This window comes from Notolepis coatsorum, assembly GCF_963971535.1.
Source record: "Notolepis coatsorum genome assembly, chromosome: 2".
Classification (NCBI taxonomy): domain Eukaryota; kingdom Metazoa; phylum Chordata; class Actinopteri; order Aulopiformes; family Paralepididae; genus Notolepis; species Notolepis coatsorum.
This window is the reverse complement of record NC_140166.1, coordinates 147329983-147352833: the sequence shown is the minus strand read 5'-3', so window position 1 is coordinate 147352833 and position 22851 is coordinate 147329983. Positions and strand designations below refer to the sequence as shown.

At 42.1% G+C, this 22851-nt stretch overlaps 1 protein-coding gene across 1 annotated transcript in view; it reads right to left on the bottom strand.

Moving 5' to 3' along the window:
* Positions 1–22851, bottom strand: part of LOC311223559 (CUB and sushi domain-containing protein 3-like) — a gene marked incomplete at both ends in the record, with an annotated part of 752195 nt that overhangs the window by 308840 nt on the left and 420504 nt on the right.

The window sequence follows — 22851 nt, the reverse complement described above, 5'->3', positions numbered from 1 at the left end:
GAGGGGGCTGGTTCTGGACCGCTGAACATTCCTGAGGTGTCGTGGGCCTAACTGGACTAGACACCAGTGAAGGGAGGTGCCCACGTGATAACCCTGGTGATATGCTGGCTCTTTAGCTGTGCTGTGGCCTCGTCTTCACTAGCCAGGGAGATAGGAGGCTCTCTGAAGCTCAAGCGTACTTAGGAATCCTATGTATAAATGAGACCCGCTCTCGAGAAAGCAGAGGAAGTAATTTTCCCGTGGCGTGATAGCACATTTCACGTTTAAAGATTCTAGAGGTTAATAGCATGCACAGGGATGCATATTTAATTTTTTTCTTATTACGGAAAGGTGTGTGTGTGTGTGTTGGACAGAAATACTCTGCACTGTATACTGTAAAAATAAGAAATAGATTCATCCATCATGCATGCCTGTCTGAGACGGTTAAGTTATGCGGCACAGTTCTCTATCACGCTGACGCCTCGTCACACAACTGAATACTAACATGGAAATCCACCACTGGCCATTTCTCTTTTTTTTTTTTTATTTATTTTTTTATAAAAGTCAGCTTGCTTCCCAGACAGAGACACGGATCAACTCTTTCGGAAGCTGGAGTGTGACTCACTGCACTCCTCTGCTAAATTAACTCAAACATGTTAATCGTGTGTGTGGTATGAGTTTTACCACTCAAATGACAATTATAGAGGCCTAGCGTGTGCGTGTGTGTCTGTGTGTGTGTGTGTGTGTGTGTGTGTGTGTGTGTGTGTGTGTGTGTGTGTGTGTGTGTGTGTGTGTGTGTGTGTGTGTGTGTGTGTGTGTGTGTGTCTGTGTGTGTCTGTGTGTGTTTTGTGTGTGTGTGCATGCCTTACGGTAATGTGACACACTGATTTTAATCCTTGAAGTTAAGGATTAAGGTTAATTAAGAAATGTAAAGGATAGTGTGCTTCAGCCTATTCCTTTTTTTGGTCAATGAGTTTGGAGTTTGTGTGTGAGCTTACTTTGAATATGTACATTTGTGATTTTTTCTTTTTGTAAGTCCACACAAGTGTGTTTTTGATTAGGTGGCTGGGTGGCGCAGTGGACTCGTCACTCGTCACCAACGCAAGAGACACCGGGTTCGACTCCGGCTGTCTGCGTTGCCTCCGGCTTGGGCCGGCCGTCATACTAACTCAATTGGCAGAGTTAGCGGGTGGAAGTCGATGGGTGATAATCTGGACGTTGTGGACAGCGACTCCTACAGGTCGGTTGGGGACGCCTGCACAGCAGAGACAGGAAATAGCGGGGGCAGTGTGAGCCTCCCACACGTTACACCTCGCCAATGAGAGTCCGCGCTGGCAGGTGAAAAGATGTGACAGACTGCCTACACATGTATCGGAGGGGACACGTGATGCAAGGCTTCTATCCTCCCTACAACCGGCCAGTAGGGGGCATATGCGAGCAACGTTCAAGACAGGGGAGGGGAGAATTGGCACAGTGGAATTGGGATGGGAGAAAAATTGAAAAATAGGAGAAAAAAGTGGATTAAAAAAAAGGGTGTTTTTGATTTGTTGTAAACAAAGACAGAAAATAAACTATTCATTCATTCAAGTTCCATGTTGTTCCCCTTTAGGTACACCTTGTCAATACCACCAGGCATCATAATAATAATTCATTCATAATTCATAAAGCCTCCAGCAGATGAATCTCCACGGCCATGTGTAACAAGGCTCATATCATCAGGTCTCAGATGAGAGATGATCCAGGTTGTGCTGATGCTGATATTCACCGCCCTGTGATTAAAGGTCCCTGCTGTCGGATAAAATCTGGATCTCTGGCAGATTTACAACCGTCCAGGAGTGTAAAGTACTTGAGTAATTGTACTTCATTACAATACTTAAGTACTGTTTTGGGGGATTTGTACTTTACTCGAGTATTATTAGGTTTGTATACTTTGTACTTTTACTCCATTACATTTCAGAGAAAAAAAACATACTTTTTACTCCTTACATATAAAATGCAGACCTACAAAGTACAAAGTACAAATCTCACAGGTCCAACCATTTTAATTAGTATATTTGAATTGTTTATCTGGCCGAACTAACGTTAACATTAATCCTACCGCAGGTAAACAGCCAATCAAATCCCCATCAATGGAAAATGAACCCGCCCATACCCATGCTCAGTGCCGTCTGGGAGAAATGCGAGGCCCTGTGCGAGTTCCAAACGCGAGTCCCCCCCCCCTGTATTTTTTATACAGCCAACATACTCCTAAACAATAGCGCTGCCCGAGGCTGGGCACACAGATACAGTCAACATATTCTTAAATAGTAGCGCTGCCCGAGGCTGGGCACATGACACAGTCAACATATTCCCAAATAATAGCACTGCCCGAGGCTGGGCATATGATACAGTCAACACATCCTTAAATAACAGCGCTGCCCGAGGCTTAGTGGCAATGCACCTGCACAGTCGCACACCCAGCAGCAACAGGGAAAATGCACAAAACACCCCCGGAACCTGACAAACAAGCCCAAAGCCAGATAGGTAGATATAGAGAGAGAAAGAGAGAGAGAAAGAGAGAGATATAGATATAGAGAGGGAGAGAAAGCGAGATAGAGAGAGAGGGATAGAGAGAGCGAGAGAGAGAGAGCAAGAGAGAGAGAACAAGAGAGAGAGAGCAAGAGAGAGAGAGAGAGAGAGAGAGAGATATAGAGAGAGAGAGAGAGAGCAAGAGAGAGAGCAAGAGAGAGAGCGAGAGAGAGAGAAAGAGATAGAGAGCGAGAGAGAGAGAGCAAGAGCGAGAGAGCGAGAGAGAGAGCAAGAGAGAGAGAGCGAAAGAGAGAGAGCGTGAGAGAGCAAGAGAGAGATAGCGCGAGAGAGCAAGAGAGAGAAAGAGAGAGAGAGAGAGATAGATAGAGAGAGAGAGAGAGAGAGAGAGAGGGGGGGGGGGGGGTAAAAGGTAAAAGGGGGTAAAAAGGTAAACAAGGCCGGCACTGATAGTGTTAATATTGTGATATTATTCAGGGTACTCCAGTATTCTGTCTTTACTATTGTGATATTATTCAGTGTACTCCAGTATTCTGTCTTTAATATTGTGATATTATTCAGGATAATCCAGTATGCTGTGGTTAATATTGTGATATTATTCAGGATACACCATTCTGTTTTTAATATTGTGATATTATTCATGCTGTGATGTGAATGCCGTCCATGTTAGTTTACCTTCAATGGAGAAGTGCATTAAATAATTTTAATGCAAAAAAAGTGTCCTCTGTTCTTTCATTTCAGCATTGTCTATCGCAGAACACATTCCATTGTGGGCAGAGTGTATGCTTGGTTTCATTCCAGCCTTGCCTAAACACCAGCTGATGATTTCACTAATTGGCTCACCTCTTCAACTAACTCACCTGGTGCAATCAATGTATAGTTAAAATGAAAACTTGGCCCACAATGGAATGAGTTTGAGACCCCTGGTCTATCCCTTTAAAAAGAAAAAGTACTTTAACTTTTTAGTACTTAAGTACATTTAAAAGTAGGACTTTTTTACTTTTACTCAAGTGTGTTTTTAGCCAGATACTTTGACTTTTACTTGAGTCAGTTTTTGAGACAGTACCCATACTTTCACTTAAGTATAATTTCTGGGTACCGGTACTTTTTACATCCCTGCAACCGTCTTTGAAATGATGCCGTCGGTCCTGAAGAGGCCAGGGTTGTAAAGTACTTGAGTAATTGTACTTTGTTACAATACTTAAGTACTGTTTTGGGGGATTTGTACTTTACTCGAGTATCAAAGTCTCACAATTTAATAACATCTGGGAATTGCTTGTGGATAATCTAGGCTCCTATCAAATGATATTGACCTGTGAGCCATCCACTCCACAACCACCCTTCTCTCAAGCCCCCTCCTCACCCCCTACTTTACTTACTCCCCTCTCTGCCCCCCCCTTTCCCTTGTCATGTGTATTCGTTGTTGTCCTTCATTGTCCTTAGTTGTAATTTGTTTGTCAATGTCTAGTCTGAGTTCCCCCCCTCCGAGAGGACAATGCAATGTCACTATTTTTCTTATTTTACTACACTTTTTATTTAATTTTGCACTGTAAATAGTTAAAACGTATAATAAATAATAAAGTTGTCCCCCGAAGAGGCCCTCAAAAAAGGTCCAGGAAAAAAGCAAAATAAAAATAAAATAATTATTAATTCTGCGGCCGCTCTTTATTTAAAAACAGCCAATCAAATCCCCATCAATGGAAAATTAACCCGCCCATACCCATGCTGATTGGTCCTTGTGCAAGACTAGAAAGCGTGAATCTTTGATAGAAGAATAGACAGTCAGAAAAAAAGTTTTTACTTTTACTTTTTAGTACTTAAGTACATTTAAAAGTAAAAACGTTTTAACTTTTACTCAAGTGTGTTTTTAGCCAGATACTCTGACTTTTACTTGAGTAAGATTTTGAGACGGTACCCATACTTTCACTTAAGTATAATTTCTGGGTACTTTTTACACCCCTGGAAGAGGCTTCATGTGCCTCTAGGCTTGTGAGAATCAATTACTACATGCAGCAGTTATCGCATACTTTCTACTGTGTGGCCAGGTTCAGCTCCAACTCCATAGTGAAGTTTGCGGACAACACGGTGGTGATGGGGCTGATCTCTAACAACGTCGAAAAGGCCTATCAGGAGGAGGTTGATGTCCTGGCACGCTGGTGCCGGTATAACAGCCTACTCCTGAACATTGGTAAAACCAAGGAGCTGATGGTGGATTTTATGAGAATACAGCAGGACACACACACACCAGTGTGGATAAACGGGGCTATCGTGGACAGGGTGAGCAGTTTCAAGTACCTGGGAGTCCACATCCCAGAGGACCTGACATGGTCAACACACATAGATTCTGTGGTGAAAAAGGCGGAACAGCGCCTCTACCACCTAAGACAGCTAAGGAAGTTCAGAGTATCGGGGAAGATACTCCAGTCCTTCTACTCCGGGGCTGTAGAAAGCATCCTGACTGGGAACATCACTGCCTGGTATGGAAATTGCACCGCCCAGGACAGGAAGGCCCTACAGAGAGTGGTGCGCTCAGCAGAGCGTACTACGGTTATTGCACTACCACCCCTGCAGGTCTTATATAACAAGAGGTGCAAATCCAGAGCCTGCAGAATAATGAAAGACCCCCACCACCCCAACAACAGCCTGTTCAAGCTGCTGCGGTCAGGCAAGCCCCTCCTCATACATGCAGCAAGAACAGAGAGACTCAGGCTCAGCTTCTTCCCCCAGGCCATCAGAACACTGAACTCTCCACTCACAAGCACACACACACACACAACACTCATGCGGCAACCGCTAAAACAATCACTTTAAACAAAATGTCACTTTAAATACTGGAAAAGTCACTTTAAAGGAAGGAGGATATTGCATAGTATAGTTTAGATTAGGGATGTCCGATATTATCGGCCTACCGATATTATCGGCCGATATTGGCATTGATATAGGAAAATATCTGTATCGGTTTTACACATTTTATTTTAAATTCTTTTTACATTTCTATAACCTTTATTTACCCAGGCAAGCAAGTAAGAACAAATTCTGATTTTATTTATTGTCAAAAGTATGCATAATGTTATGTTAATTAATTCCACAACAAGACATATGTAATTGATTTTAAGTTAATTACCTGAAGTTATTCAGTTTTTGGGGGGGGGGGGGGGGGGGGGACCCTGCATATATCGGTATCGGTTGATATCGGTATCGGAAATTAAGAGTTGGACAATATCGGTATATCGGTATGGGTAAAAAAGCCAATATCCCTAGTTTAGATACATTGAGTATAAAAATGGCGGCGTTAAAATTGTCAATTGTAAATTGTATAGTGTATAGTAGTGTACATACAGTAGGAACCAGTTTCTCAGGAACTTAGCATGTCTTTTTTTTATCATGCACAACTTGTGTCTTACCTATTTTTCTTTTTCGTATGCCTATTTTTATTGTATTATTGCACAATCGATGCAGGCATGCCCACCCGCATTTCACTATGTATATGACAAATAAACTTCTTGATTCTTGATATGACAAATAAACTTCTTGATTCTTGATTCTTGATTCTTCTACTGAGCCAACAAGTAAAGTTATAGTTACATGCTTTTACAACATTTTAAATTGAACCTTTTTGAATCACCTTTGGGGAAACTCGCTCTCTGCATTTGACCCACCCTAACTATTTGTTGGCGGCAAGGTGGTGTAGTGGTTAACACTGTCGCCTCACAGCAAGAAGGTCCTGGGTTCGATTACCACTTGGTGACCAGGGTTGCTGTGTTGTGTTGCCAGGTACCCAAGTGGGGAATCTCCCGGGCTTTTCTGTGTGGAGTTTGCATGTCCCCCCCCCCCTGTGCTCGCAAGGGTTTGCCCTCCAGAAAAAGAGCTAAACCCAATGGAAGAACATGCAGGACAAATCACTAACGCCCGTCGCCCTGATGAAGACGGACAGGAGCCGCAACCTATGTCAAGCGCAGAGAAAGAATTTAATCGGTGACCCAAAAATCTTTATGTGTGGCGGCCATCGTATGTGTGTGTTCGCTGCATGACTACGTTGCAATGTGTGCTACGAATAACAGACATTACTAAATGAAATTCAAGGACTTTCAAGTACTTTTCCATTTTAAAATGGCATTTAAAAGGATGCAATTCACTTTTAAATACTGTTAAAAAAAAATCTGATCCAATAATATGGCTTAAAACCAATTTCCGACAATTAGTTACAAAATAAAATATTTTTTTTATCATGGAAGAATCAAGTAGAAGAATCAAGAATCAAGAATCAAGAAGTTTATTTGTATTGAACAAAACTTTCGATGCAAATGGTTGATTTGAATTTCACGGACTTTTTAAGCACCTTGTTAAAAAAACTGTGTGTTTTCAAGGAATTCCAGGCCTTGTTTTTTTTTGTAAAAAATCAAGCACGCACGTCAAGGACCTTGTGCGAACCGTGGAATAAAGACTTCTTCAAATCCAGTTTACATTAGGATCAGTGGTTCACGTCCGGGGGGGCAACTCCAGCTGTAATACCAGTAGCGTGGTCAAGGGGTGATATACCGATGCAACCCTAATCCAAACACACATACCACCCTGCTGGACCAGGGCCTGAACCCAGGCCACCCCTCTACCTGCTGAACCAGGGCCTGAACCCAGGCCACCGCTCTACCTCCTGAGCCACTGTTTACCAGACGAGTGCTCTACCTCCTGCGACACTGTTTACCAGACGACCGCTCTACCTCCTGAGACACTGTCTACCAGACGACCGCTCTACCTCCTGAGACACTGTTTACCAGACGACCGCTCTACCTCCTGAGCCACTGTTTACCAGACGACCGCTCTACCTCCTGAGACACTGTCTACCAGACAGACAGACAGACATACAGACAGACATACAGACAGACAGACAGACAGACAGACAGACAGACAGACAGACAGACAGACAGACAGACAGACAGACAGACAGACAGACAGACAGATGCTGAAGCTCAAAAAGAGAAAGCAAGGAAAAGCTGAAATTATTCAAGTCATCCAGGTCGCTGCAATTTCACACTCATCAATATTTCACAGGTGATATCCAGCCTCCCACATACTCAGAGCCAGAACCTCTCCTTCCCTCCTTCCAAACCAAGCATTAGAGGAAATGAGTCATATATACCTACCACCGTATAATTAACCACACCACCGTATAATTAACCACACCACAGTATAATTAACCACACCACAGTATAATTAACCACACTACAGTATAATTAACCACACCACAGTATAATTAACCACACCACCGTCTAATTAACCACACCACAGTATAATTAACCACAACACAGTATAATTAACCACACCACAGTATAATTAACCACACTACAGTATAATTATCCACACCACAGTATAATTAACCACACTACAGTATAATTAACCACACCACAGTATAATTAACCACACTACAGTATAATTAACCACACCACAGTATAATTAACCACACCACAGTATAATTAACTACACCACAGTATAATTAACCACACCACAGTATAATTAACCACACTACAGTATAATTAACCACACCACAGTATAATTAACCACACTATATAATAATTAACCACACCACAGTGTAATTAACCACACCACAGTGTAATTAACCACACCACACCACAGTGTAATTAACCACACCACAGTATAATTAACGACACCACAGTATAATTAACCACACCACAGAGTAATTAACCACACCACACCACAGACTAATTAACCACACCACAGTATAATTAACCACACCACAGTGTAATTAACCACACCACAGTATAATTAACCACACCACAGTATAATTAACTACACCACAGTATAATTAACCACACCACAGTGTAATTAACCACACCACAGTGTAATTAACCACGCCACAGTATAATTAACCACACCACAGTATAATTAACCACACCACAGTATAATTAACAAGACCACAGAGTAATTAACCACACCACAGAATAATTAACCACACCACATAGTAATTAACCACACCACAGAGTAATTAACCACACCACAGTATAATTAACCACACCACAGTGTAATTAACCACACCACAGAGTAATTAACCACACCACAGTATAATTAACCACACCACAGTATAATTAACCACACCACAGTATAATTAACCACACCACAGAGTAATTAATCACACCACAGTGTAATTAACCACACCACACCAGTGTAATTAACCACACCACAGTATAATTAACCACACCACAGTGTAATTAACCACACCACAGAGTAATTAACCACACCACACCACAGTATAATTAACCACACCACAGTATAATTAACCACACCACAGTATAATTAACCACACCACAGTATAATTAACCACAGTATAATTAACCACACCACAGTATAATTAACCACACCACAGTATAATTAACCACACCACAGTATAATTAACCACAGTATAATTAACCACACCACAGTATAATTAACCACACCACAGTATAATTAACCACATAAAAGTATAATTAACTACACCACAGTATAATTAACCACGCCACAGTATAATTAACCACACCACAGTATAATTAACCACACAACAGTATAATTAACTACACCACAGAGTAATTAACCACACCACAGTATAATTAACCACGCCACAGTATAATTAACCACACCACAGTATAATTAACCACGCCACAGTATAATTAACCACACCACAGTATAATTAACCATGCCACAGTATAATTAACCACACCACAGTATAATTAACCACGCCACAGTATAATTAACCACACCACAGTATAATTAACCACACCACACCACAGTGTAATTAACCATACCAGTCTCATTATAATCATGGCCCGGCAGCCTCAGCCGGTGTACGTCACATGTAGTGATTCCAATAACCAGTGGCGGTTCATCCATAGAGGGCGCTAGAGCGCTGCCCCCCCTGGTTAAAATAAGAAGAAGAAAGAATTATTTGCGTGTCCTATTCTTCCCCCAGCCCCTAGCCCCCTCCAACCCTTTTCATGGGCACTCCATCCTAGCTCCACCGTCAGTGCGCAACTCACAGGGCAAAATGCAAATACATACGTACGTAAATAAATAAATACGTACGTACAACATAACACAATCAACGCTGTCAAATACGATACCCGAGGGCGCTTGCTCTAGTGCCCGAAGTAGTCACTCTATTGGCTGAGAGTGGCACGTGACATCGCGTCCCTAATCACCTTGAGGGGCTCTGCTAGTAGTAAAAATCACAAGATACTGTACATTCAGACAGTGTTGGATCTAACTAAATAGATTTATATGGACACTTTTATGGAAAGTTCAAGCCTGGACCACAAAGCTTCTCGAAGGGTTAAGGCTGTACTCGGTCTTAGCTGGTTCGGTAAGAACAACAACAACAACAACAACAACAACAACAACAACAACAACAACAACAAGCTATATGGCTAGCTGGATGCAGTCTGGACAGTGGACATGGACATCAACAGTCTGGACAGTGGACATAATACCCTTTATCAAGCCCTGCTGGACCGAGGCGCGTTTCAACTAAACAAGTGCGTCGCAATCTCTCTCTTTCTCTCTCTCTCTCTCTCTCTCTCTCTCTCTCTCTCTCTCTCTCTCTCTCTCTCTCTCTCTCTCTCTCTCTCTCTCTCTCTCTCTCTCTCTCTCTCTCTCTCTCTGTTAGAGCAATGCTCTGTTGTTGTGAGGGGGAACTAACTAATTAATTTCGCCGCGGGGGGCATAATCATCCGGACAATATAATGGTAACTTGTTTAAAATGACAAGATATACATCTGTGATTATTTTTTTTATCCACTTTTTCTCCCATTTTTTTATTTTTTCTCCCATCCCAATTTTCATATCGTCCAATTCAACCCTCCCCTGTCTTCGAACGTTGTTTCTTGCCTCCCACAAGCCGGCTGCAATGTGGACTAAGTCATACATAGCACGAGTCCCCTCCGATACTCGAGGTAACAGCCGTCGCATCTTTTCACCTGACTTCATCTTTTCAGCCTCGATCTTTCAGCGTCGGGGGTCTGGGCTTTGGAGGGGCCCCGCCCCCGTCGTTTCTTGATTCTACTGCGCAGGCGCACCAACCGACCTGTAGGAGTCGCTGTCCACAACGCCCGATCCCCACCCTTCATTTTCCCTCCCCGTAATACGGCCAATGTGTATTACTGTGGACGACCAGCTAAACTGAAAGCAATGTGGAGAGCGGGGCTCGAACAGGAGGCGTCCTGTTCGAGCCTAGTCTCCAGCATTCGTTGCGAGCGCCTTGCCCACTGCGCCACGTAGCCGCCGATATACATCTGTGATTATTATTGGATGGATCTGAATGAGAGAGAGAGAGAGAGAGAGAGAGAGAGAGAGAGAGAGAGAGAGAGAGAGAGAGAGAGAGAGAGAGAGAGAGAGAGAGAGAGAGAGAGAGAGAGAGAGAGAGAGAGAGAGAGAGAGAGAGAGAGCTGTGCGTGTTTGTGTAGGGCAGGGCTATTCAACTAAATTTGTTCAGGGGGCCACATTGTCAGAAACCCAAGGGGCCAGGGGCCGGACTGCCACGGCGCCTCCCCGTGCTATGAATATATGTACACTTGACACAACACGCAACCACATTTTCATAACTTTTATTTAACTACATTGCAAAAGTAGTATACTTTAAAAAAAAAGTGCTTCATTTATGTGCCACATCTGCAACATCTCCAGCAAAAAGTGCTTCATTTATGACTGCAACATCTCCTCTTCAACATTTCAATATAAAAATAAAATAAAAAACAAACAAGTGCATGATGTGCATCTGAACATTCTAACATCAACACTTGAACAAAAAACACATTTATAGTGCAGCTGAGCTTATGAAAAAGTGCTTCATGTCTGTGCAACAACAGTAAATCACAGCATCTTATTAGCACTTATTGTCCACTCTTAACTCTCAAACATCAGGGGGGGTGGGGGCCAGACATGCCTAGCCTACATACACACATATAATGAGAGAGATTGCACTTATTTGACTGGGCAATGGCAAGAGGGTTCATAGGAAGTGAGGGCTACCCGCAAACAGTGATGCAAATGCTAGGTATATTGTGCGTGTGAACGTTGACATGAAAAAATAAATAAAAATAAAAAATTAATTATCATGTAATCTTCCGCGGGCCGGTCCAAATTGCTTGGCAGTTGAATAGCCCTGGTGTAGGGCTATTGGAAACGTGGCTGCATTTAAGATAAGATAAGATAAGATATTCCTTTATTGATCCCCTTGGGGAAATTCAGGCATCATAGCAGCATGGGGGGGGGGGGGTACAGGTAGTAAAACAACAACACAGTGTACAGGTAGTAAAAACAACACAGGCAGTGTAAACAATTTGGTCAATATGGTCAATATAATTTACTATCTGACTAGCTGAAGAAATATTCACATTATTCACAGTGTCACATAAGGTGCAGTATGCATAAGGTAGTGTTATAATTTACTATCTACTGAGTATACATTATTCACAGTATCACGTTATCCACGGAAATATACATTATTCACAGTACCACAGTATCCACATAAGGTGCAGTAAGCCTAAGGTAGTGTAGGTTGTCCTCCTTGTGTTCCTATAAGTCCCAGGTCAATGTCTGGTAGCAGTCGCTGCCCCCTGTTGTGGAGCCTGGAGGCTGCTAGTCGCTGCCCACTGTTGTGGAGCCTGATGGCCGCTGGTATAAAGGACTGTCCGAGGCGGTTAGTTGAGTGTCGTGGGGGTGATTTGACTGACTGTGATCATATATTGATTGATGGCAATGGTGATAGTTGTACTCACAACCTACTTAAATATTCGCCAATGCGTGCCTTGGTACATGTTTGCAAAATGTTTGGTATAGCGCCCCCCCTGGAGAAGAATTCACCAGCCGCCACTGCCAATAACCACATAGATTTAACCCGAATACAAAAATCTGCCTTTTATCAGTGTTGCAGGTCTCGCTCTAGGAAAACGAAGGGCTGGACAGAGGTCAGGGGTCAGGGATGTCAGGAGGCCACAGGGACGGCAGTTAAAGCCATGTGATGTACCTACACTGTAATCATAACACTCATCTCTCTACCTGCAGAAGCTAACCGCAGTAACCAGGCCAACAGTGAAACTGAGAACAAGGGCTTTAACGTTCTTCGACTGTCCAGTGACTTTGTAGTTACTGCAGTTCTTTATTCCCCTTTTCTCTAAAACAAAGATTGAACTTTGAAACGTTGTCACAAGATAAAACAGATATTGAGAAGTTCAATTTCACTTATAACTACATTTTGAAAAAGAAATGCGGTTAGCTTCTGCAGGGCAGTATAGTCTGATAGTCGACCCATATAACTCTGTGTGACAGCGTGTACAATAGGTCTGTATACTACTCCTAATATTAGTATCCATAGACATCAGGTTCTCAAATTGAAATAGTAGAATGTGTCTAACCTCTTAACCCTCTTAACACCCATGTGAAGCCTTTCTAAAAGGTTGAAAGTAAACATTACAAAGTCTCAAATTCAAAGTCTTGGTCTCGACTCAGACTCGATGCTCTCCGGTATTGGTCACAGCACACGGCTGTGAAGGAAGGATGTGCTACACAAGACACAATGAGAGCGACACAACATGCAAGCGCAATAGTCACTTAGTACCTCGATTACCTTTGTTTCCACGACTGTGGGAAGCCAGGATAGTAAATTGAAATTGAAACTTGATCAGCCGCTACCTCAGCGTATAAAGCTCTCATCCGTCTGTTACCAGCGGAGCCACTCAGTGTTCTTTCTCTGCTGACCTGCTCCTATACCTGCCTGCCTGCCTGCCGTTCCTCATTAAACACACCATCTGTGGCTTCTCTCTGCCTCTTGCCCGTCCGTCTGTCTGCAATCCACACACCTGTCAGTGTTAACGGAAGATGGCGTAATGAGTCATCTGTAGTTACCATGGTTACCATGTCTACCGTAACACACCAAAACTACAGACCACCGGTTTTGGGTCATGGGACAAAACATTTTAAATACTGAGATCTAACATATTTCTACGTGTTAAAGATAACACACGATAAGATACGATGAGCAGGGTGATAGTGATAGTATAGAAAGACATAAATGTAGGCAATACAATTTGATCTGAATATATTTTTTATTTAATATAAAAAACCTTGATTTACCTCCATTCCTATATTATTTTCTTTCATTCCTGCATTCCCGGCGATGGGGCTGCCCATGTACCTGCGTCTGTAATCATTGTTCTGATTTTTCATGAAGACCTTTTTACGCAACCGGGGGGGGGGGTTCTAGACTAGGGTTCAAGGTTCGTACGCCGTCTCCCCTAACCCAATCAGAAGCGCTCTTTCACAGCGAAGCATCAAAACACATTCCACGGTGGGGGGGGGGGGCGGCTCCTTCCAACTTAACGATTCCTCCGAGTCCCGTGAGCTCGAAGTTAATGTGATTGGTGGAGCATGATTAGAGACCATGTGATTGGTGGAGCATGATTAGAGACCATGTGATTGGTGGATTAGAGACCGTGACAGTCGGACCGGGATGACCGCTGTTCAGCCGTCTCCATCCCCCGGCGCTCGTCCATCATGTTTACTGCAGGTAGAGGGGCTGCGGCGCGCTGATGGTGCAGTCCGTGCAGAACGCTGTCTGCTTCGTCAGGCTCTGCTCCGTCAGGCTCTGCTCCGTCAGAGGGACGCTGGCAACGGCGCTTTTCTGACGGTATTTTCAACATGTATTTTCAACATATATTTTCAACATGTATTTTCAACATGTATTTTACTGGGTGAATCTCGAAAACGAGATACTGTATCTCAATGTGGTTTTCCCAATAAAGAATTTCAATATATATATTGGTAAGCTACCTCCTTATACTACAGCATTATTGGTAAGCTGCCTCTGTATACTACATCATTATTGGTAAGATACCTCCTTATACTACACCATTATTGGTAAGCTACCTCCTTATACTACATCATTATTGGTAAGCTACCTTCTTATACTACATCATTATTGGTAAGCTACCTCCTTATACTACATCATTATTGGTAAGATACCTCCTTATACTACATCATTATTGGTAAGCTACCTCAGTATACTACATCATTATTGGTGAGCTACCTCCTTATACTACATCATTATTGGTAAGCTACCTCCTTATACTACATCATTATTGGTAAGCTACCTCCTTATACTACATCATTATTGGTAAGCTACCTCCTTATACTACATCATTATTGGTAAGATACCTCCTTATACTACATCATTATTGGTAAGCTACCTCAGTATACTACATCATTATTGGTAAGCTACCTCCTTATACTACATCATTATTGGTAAGCTACCTCCTTATACTACATCATTATTGGTAAGATACCTCCTTATACTACATCATTATTGGTAAGCTACCTCCTTATACTACATCATTATTGGTGAGCTACCTCCTTATACTACATCATTATTGGTAAGCTACCTCCTTATACTACATCATTATTGGTAAGCTACCTCCTTATACTACATCATTATTGGTAAGCTACATCCTTATACTACATCATTATTGGTAAACTACCTCCTTATACTACATCATTATTGGTAAGCTACCTCCTTATACTACATCATTATTGGTAAGCTATCTCCCTATACTACAACATTATTGGTAAGCTACATCCTTATACTACATCATTATTGGTAAGCTATCTCCCTATACTACAACATTATTGGTAAGCTACATCCTTATACTACATCATTATTGGAATGGAATATTGGTACCTATAGAACCTGTTGACTGGCTGGTCCTTAAGGTCCCATAGTTTGCTCTGAACAGGGTAAATCTGTATGTTGCTGTATTGCCCTCTAGCTCATGGAATGAACTCCAATGGTCCTTAAAGCTTGAGATTATCCCCTCTGTTGCAGAGTTTAAAGCCTTGATCTCCAACCTTTGTCAATCAAGTTGTTACTCGTCTAATTGTTATCTTGTGCGATTTCATATGCCTTTTGTTTTTGTGCTTAACTCTATGTACACTCAGCGTGACTGTAAATGAGGGAAACCTCAGTTGCCTTTCCAATTTAAATAAAGGTTTAAAATGACATAAAACGAAAATCTACAGTAGATGATATGGTTTTCTGCATTATCTTGATTCTGTCACGTCTGGGCGAGCGTGAAGAGAGGATGATACATCACGTGAGAAGCTGCCAGGGTGTCTTTCTCCTCTCCGCACATTTAACGGCCGTCTTTACAGTCTCTCTGCTCTCCCTGTTTCAGGATATACCGGCAGGATCGGTATTTAAAAGTGTAAAAACCATAGAGCAGCAGTATACTACATTGGCTCCGCCGGCTTACATTTATCTCCATTAATCGCGGTGTTGCTGAACTACACCTGAAGGATTTCAAGATTTGTTGCACCAATTAAGTGGCGAAGCTGGCATCCCTCCCAACACCTCAAGGTCAGTGTATTCAAGCCTGGGAAGGCTGCAGCATGGCAGGAGGCTTCACTGTGTGAGAGTCTCCTTCAGGTTCAACACCATAGCAATATATATAGATACAGTATATATACAGTATATACAGTGTGTAGGTCTGGTTTCAACCTGGGGGGGGGGGGGGTTGTGGTTCTTCCCAGAGGAGACTTTGAGCATCAAACTCTTCCTGCATCCTGCTGTTCTGCACATAAGTATGTGATTTGATTGATTGATTGATTTTATTTATGGATCCAAAGACACAACAAATCCAAGGGATGACATGCAAAAGTGACAACACTTATTTCCAGCATGGTCCCGACCCCGATGTTCAATGGTGGGAATGTGGAATGGTGGGAATGCCTTTATTTATGTAAAGGAAAAGACAACATTCAGGTACCCACTGGCACAAATATAATGGAATATAATGCAGTAAGGCTCTCAGGCTATATATATATATATGTAACGGTTGTGACAACGTCACCTCAAACGTCGATGCCCCGAGGGAGTTTCGAACACGGGTCTCCCACGCCGCGTGCAACAGCACAGACCGCTATACCAAGAGGTGACTTCACTGCTTTGTAACGTGTCTATGTGTCTTTTGAGGATGTGAGAGTGAGTTTAACCCATAGCACCGCTACTCACCCCAGCCCTTTGTGACTGCGCTTCATGATACCATCCGTTACATATATATAAAAATATGTTTTGAGGGGGAAAAATGTACCTCTCCTCAATATTGAGGGGGACATGTCCCCTGCACCCCCCCTAAATCTACGCCTATGGCATTTGTTGGATGCTTTTATCTAATGCAGAGGCAGCCGTGTCTAGCCGCACGCAGGGAACATGCGAGTTGCCCGCAAGGCATGTTCTAAAAATAGTAGTCACCATGGCGTTACGTTTAAAATATGTAAGTTGCTTTTCTTTTTGAACATTAAAAAGAACCGTTTGTGATGAAGACTCACTTTAAATTGTATCTGACATCTCTCCATCTAAATTGAAAGTGTAAGGCATAGGATCTTGAAATATCTAGATTGGTCTTTCTAATCCGCTGTATCTATCTATCATATTTCAGTAAATAGTAATCTAATTTGTTACTTTTTACAAGCCAGTAATCTGATTACAGTTACTTTTCCAAGTGGCTGTGCGTTACTATTTAGTTACTATCTCATAATGCTGATGATAAGAGAGCCAGGGGTACAGTCACCTAGACCGGAGATGGGACGTGCACTCGCGCACGCACACACACATGATAATAACAAACTATAATACCATGTTTTATATTACACAACGGTTTTACAATTTTATTTTTTATAAAAAATATATTTTATACATTTTCTATTTTATTTCGTTTGGGAACCACTGTCCTATAGTGCCTGAGCAGTGGACAGCTGTGACCTTATATGGCCTGATGGCTGATGACGTCTCATGATGACCTGTCTGAGCAGCCAATCATGATTTATGACATTATGCACTTTCAATAAAGTATAAAAAAAATAAAAATTAAAAAACTGTTTTCATTCTTGTTGTGGCAGCAGCAGGGGGGGGACGACGACTTCGTAACCTAGTTACTTTTTTTCTTCTTTTTATCCACTTTTTCTCCTCCTGTTTTTCTGTGTTTTTCTCCCATCCCAATTTTTTTTGTCATTATGCCAATTCCCCCCTCCCCTTCCTGGTCGTTGCTTGCATGTGCCCCCCACTGGGCGGTCTAGGGAGCCCTGAAGTCTATCAGATGCTTCCTCCGAGACATAGGAGACAGCCAGCAGCCTCTTTTCACCTGGCAGCGCGGACTCTCATTGGTGAGGTGTAACGTGTGTGGAAGGTCATACTACCCTCACCATCTCCCTCCCTTGCTGTGCAGGCGCCCTGACCGACCTGTAGGAGTCACTGTTTACAACGACCAGAATACTACCCACCGGCTTCCCTCCCGCTGACTCTGCCAATTGAGCCGGAGGCAACGCTGACAGCCGGATTCGATACCAGTGTCTCTCGCGTTGGTGACAAGCACTTAGTCCGCTGGGCCACCCAGCCGCCCACCTAGTTACTTTCAAAATAACTTGATGATCAAGTATTCAGTAAAGTAACTAGATTACTTTTTAAAGGGGTAATCAGTAATCAGTAATCAGATAATTTTTTACAAGTAATCTGTGGCATCACTGATCATATATCTATGTCTGTCACTATAGCCAATGGAAATGCTAGAAATAGTCACGTGGGCTGAGAGAACCAATGGGAAATTCCTATGGTTTCTCAATAGTCCGGTGCGCTCCACAGATGGGGCGGTCAGCAGGGGCGGGGCTAGGGGGTGCATAGATATATATAGAACACTAGATAGCCTAAGGCGGAGTCACCAGCGTCGCTGAACCGCTGCCATCTTGCTCCAGTCAGCCTTGAGTGAGGGTGAGTGAGCTGCACAGACAAAAATACTCATAACTCGCTGAAATATTGACGGATTTACAAACGTTTTGGTTTATTACAAGCATTATTAACGTGGCTATGATTCAAGCGGTTTGTAAAAAAAAAGAAAGAAAAAAAAACTGCCTTTAAGTAAAAAAGTAGACATTAATGTAATACATAATCAGTAGCTGAGCTGCCTGGAGCAAGATGGCCGCCCTACGACAACGTCGCTCTCCATTGGCCGGCAGCACGGGTAAGCTATCTAGTGTTCTATATATATCTATGAGGGGGTGGCTACTTGGGCTCAAGCCCTGAATGTTTTCTGAAAAGCCCAGAATATATTTTAAAAAAAATTATAAAAAAATGTATAATAATTTTTTTATTTTTTTTTGTGACAATTAATCATTGTTACATGAAAATATGTTTGCACCAGATTTAGCAGAAGCTAATTTCCATCTGTAGTCTATCCAGCTGCTAACTCTATTTGAGTGAGTTAAGTCTTGGTGTTATGGTAGACTCAGACCTAAGCTTTAAATCACAATCAACAATGAATGAATGAATGAATGAAAACTTTATTTAACAGATTGCAGAATGGGTACAATACAGTACGGCTCAATACATACAATTGTTAAGGGGATGCAGACCTGAGAAAGACGTTTGTCTTGTTTCCATCAGGGTCCCCCATTTTCAATTCATATAGACATTTATGACATACATAACATACATGACATTTATGGCATAGGGACATATAGGTATTTAGTACTGATACATTTGTGACATAGGCGGTATTCAAATATACAGTACTGTTACCCCTAGATCCTGACAGAGTATATACATATGATGGGGAGGGGACTGTACATTAGGAGGGGGTGGGTGGGTGGGAGGGGAATATACATACGGCGGGGAGGGAGTATATACATGCGGTGGGGAGGAGACTGTCTATTAGGAGGTGGTGGGGGTTTTGGGCATTTACGGTGGCCATTTACGGTGGCCAGCAGACAAGTTGACAAAAACATAATTCTTCCACCTTAGAAACATAGCTAAAGTACGGCCATTTATAAATCAAAAGGACGCTGAAAACCAGATCCATGCCTTTATCTCAAGCCGACTCGACTACTGTAATGCACTCCTTACCGGCCTCCTGAAAAAATACGATGATAACTATTTTATTGCAATGCACTATTGCATTCTTTTATTCTATTTTACTAACTATTTTATTGCACTGCACTATTTTACTTTGTATCAGTGATAATCAAACCGTAAACAAAGACGTATATTAACACTTTCAGCGCCAGATGGCGCTGTTTACTGTTACTGTTGAAAGGCCAGCGCCTTTTAACATGGGGATACGTGGCTGTGTTTGCAGGCCTAAAGCTATATTATATATTATAGCTATGGATCTAATAATATAGTCGATTGTCATTGAGTTTCTTCCGGTCAAGATGCAAAAAACAGATAATTTTTCCATCCATACATTTCTGTTTTATACCGTCGTGAATATGAGTGTAGTTTCAGGGTGGTCTGGTGTAATTTCCAAAATGACAGACACCAAGCCACATCGTTTCAAATGGAGTGCAATAGTGGCCGCAAGGTGTTAGGCGGTGGTATTGGACTTTTGAGATATCAGACCCATCCCCAGTGATAACACAGGCTGCCGGCATGTCTTTATGAATGGAAATATCGAATAAAAGAACAACAATGAAAAACGATGTGATTTAATGTTCTATGTCTTACCTTGACTTTGTCTATTTTACTGCTATCTATTTTATGCTTTATGTCTGCACTTTATGCATTGCTCTTGATCTGCCAATGTTGTGCTCATTTTATGCCTGTCTTTTTGTACTGCTGTGAAGCACTTTGAGCTGCAATTCTTGTATGAAAGGTGCTATACAAACAGTGTATTATTATTATTATTATTATTATTATTATTATTATTATTATTATTATTATTATTATTATTATTATTATTATTATTATTATTATTATTATTATTATTATTATTATTATTATTATTATTATTATTATTATTATTATAAATTCTTATAGTTTGCTTCATTAATTAAAGGGTGTGAATTTAAGTGTTCTCTAGTGCCTTTTTCCGCTTTAAGGTGGTGGTATAAGTTAAAGGTTGTGGTGTCAAAGTAAAAAAAATCCGTGCCCGCTCACGCAGGCACCTATCTGGGCTAAGCCCCGGATCTCCTACAATCCTAAATCCGCCCCTGGCGGTCAGACAGACTCACTGGTCACACGTAACGGAGGAGAGAGAGACGCTTGGGGTTGGGCATCGTTTGGATTTGAACGATTCCGGTTCCGATTCCGATTCTCCATATCGATTCTCGGTTCCGATTGTTTGAGGTGCAGGTCAAAACAGGGCACATCTTATTTCGCAGGATTTTTTTTTTGTGTGAAAATTTTTAAATGTTTTCCTACTATTCACATGTTCAGTTGACTTAATACAGTTTAATTTGGTTGCTGTACTGTAACTAGGGTATTAATTAACAAAGTAAAAAAAAAAAAAAAAAATTCCAGAACCGGAAGTTAGGAACCGGTTCCTATTAGAACCGGTTTTCGGTGCCCAACCCGTAGGACACACACTTGACACACACGAAAAGGGGAATCTTAAAGTGAACCCAGAAAGGTAACCACTGGAATCGCTGAGCGATGAGAGATGGTGGGGGAAAACACAATAATAAAATAAATAAAAATAAAACACCAGTATAAAATAACTGGGGGGGGGGGGGAACAAAGTAAAGTTGTGGAAAAAAAGTCAGCACACCGTCTGCAGTGTTCCCAAGTTTAATATACTTTAACACAACGTTTCGGCCTGTGGCCTTTTTCAAGTGTCACCAACATGTGAAAAGGGGTGGGGTATATATACATACATATTAGGGGTCAAGGTTGAACCAGGTCAAGGTTCAAATCAATTAGCCTATAGTCTACAAATTTACAAAACATACTGCAGCTCAAGTGCCAGAACATACGGTACATAGTTACAATAACAGTAGTAGTAGTTAGTAGTTAGATGTAACACACCTTCACATGCAAAATAGAGAAAAATATATATAATAAGAAAACTTAAAAAACTGAAAAGATTATTAAAAAACAGAACCAGACAGAATGTGTGTATTTACAGGAAGGGTTTAATGTCAAACTCTTCATTCAGTCCAAGAGGGGCCATAGTCTGAAGGGTGTGTATATGGTAGGTCTCTCTCTGCAAAAGTAGTTTGCCATGGTCTACGCCTCTCGCTGGTCTCTCTACCTTTGCAATGTCTGTGTATCTTAATGTGCTGATATTGTGTCCTGCCTGTCTAAAGTGTACTGCAACCGGGTTATGTTCATCACCACATCTGATGTTGCTGCGGTGTCCACTGATGCGTGTTTTGAGTTGCCGGTTGGTTTTGCCTACATAGCTCAGGCCACATGGACATTTTATTAGGTAGATGACATGAGTGGAGCTACAGGTGATGAAGCCACGGACTCTGAGGGTTTTACCATTAAGTGGATGTGTGTAGGTCTTGCTCTTAATAGTATACCCACACTGTGCACAGTTACCACACTTGTAGTTCCCATCCGGGGTGTTATCTAGGAACGTGGGTCGTGGGTGGGCTGTAGGATCTCACTAGTTGGTTTCTCAGGTTGGGGGGGGGGGCGTTTGTAAACTACGGTGGGAGGTTCCTTGAAGACAGATTGGAGTTTGGGATCAGAGTTGATGATGTGCCAGTGTTTATGTAGGATCTTTGTGAATTCAAAACCTACAGGAGAATATGTAGTGCATTAGTAGTGTAGTACTACTAATCTACTACATGTAGTAGATTAGTGGGTCTAATGCTAGGTTGCAGGCATTCGTCCTGTGTGGCCACATCAAAGCGGTTAGCAGCTTTATCTATCCATTCTGTAGGATACCCTCTCTCCTGGAATCTCCTGCTCAGGTCTGTGGACTGTCTCTTAGGGGTGGACGGTATAAACGGTATACGGTATAAACGGTATGAATTTGCTCTACGGTATGGATTTTGACTATACCGTCTAAACCGGTAGTGCAGCTCTAAAATACCAATGACGTCATGTAACCACAGCGCGACTATTTCACTCGCATTTGCCCCTAAAAATAGATAGAATTAGTCATAGATAATAGATATGTGCGAACTGGAAAAAGTTATTTAGGAGGCTTCGCGCAGTGGGCGTGCCAGCCCCTACCGCACGCATGTAAACACGGATCTAGTAGTCTAGTGGGACGGGACACGGGAGCTCAGCTGTCGGCGGCGTCTCCCTGAGCTAACGTTAGCTTAGCTACCGTTACAAAATGACCCAGTCAACTATTCACTTTTAGTTTAATACATGATGAGGCATTGTCTAACCGAACGGTATCTAGTCGGCCAGCTACCGATAGCTCCTGACATCAACAAACGCTCCACAAAGTCTAGTAGAGAGAGACGTGTGTGTGCTACCTGTTAGCCGTTAGCTCACGTTAACGCGAGTTAGTTCACCGTTCAAAACGAAATGTCCCATTGAACTAAATAATTCACTGAGGCGTTGTATTAACGTTATATATCCGG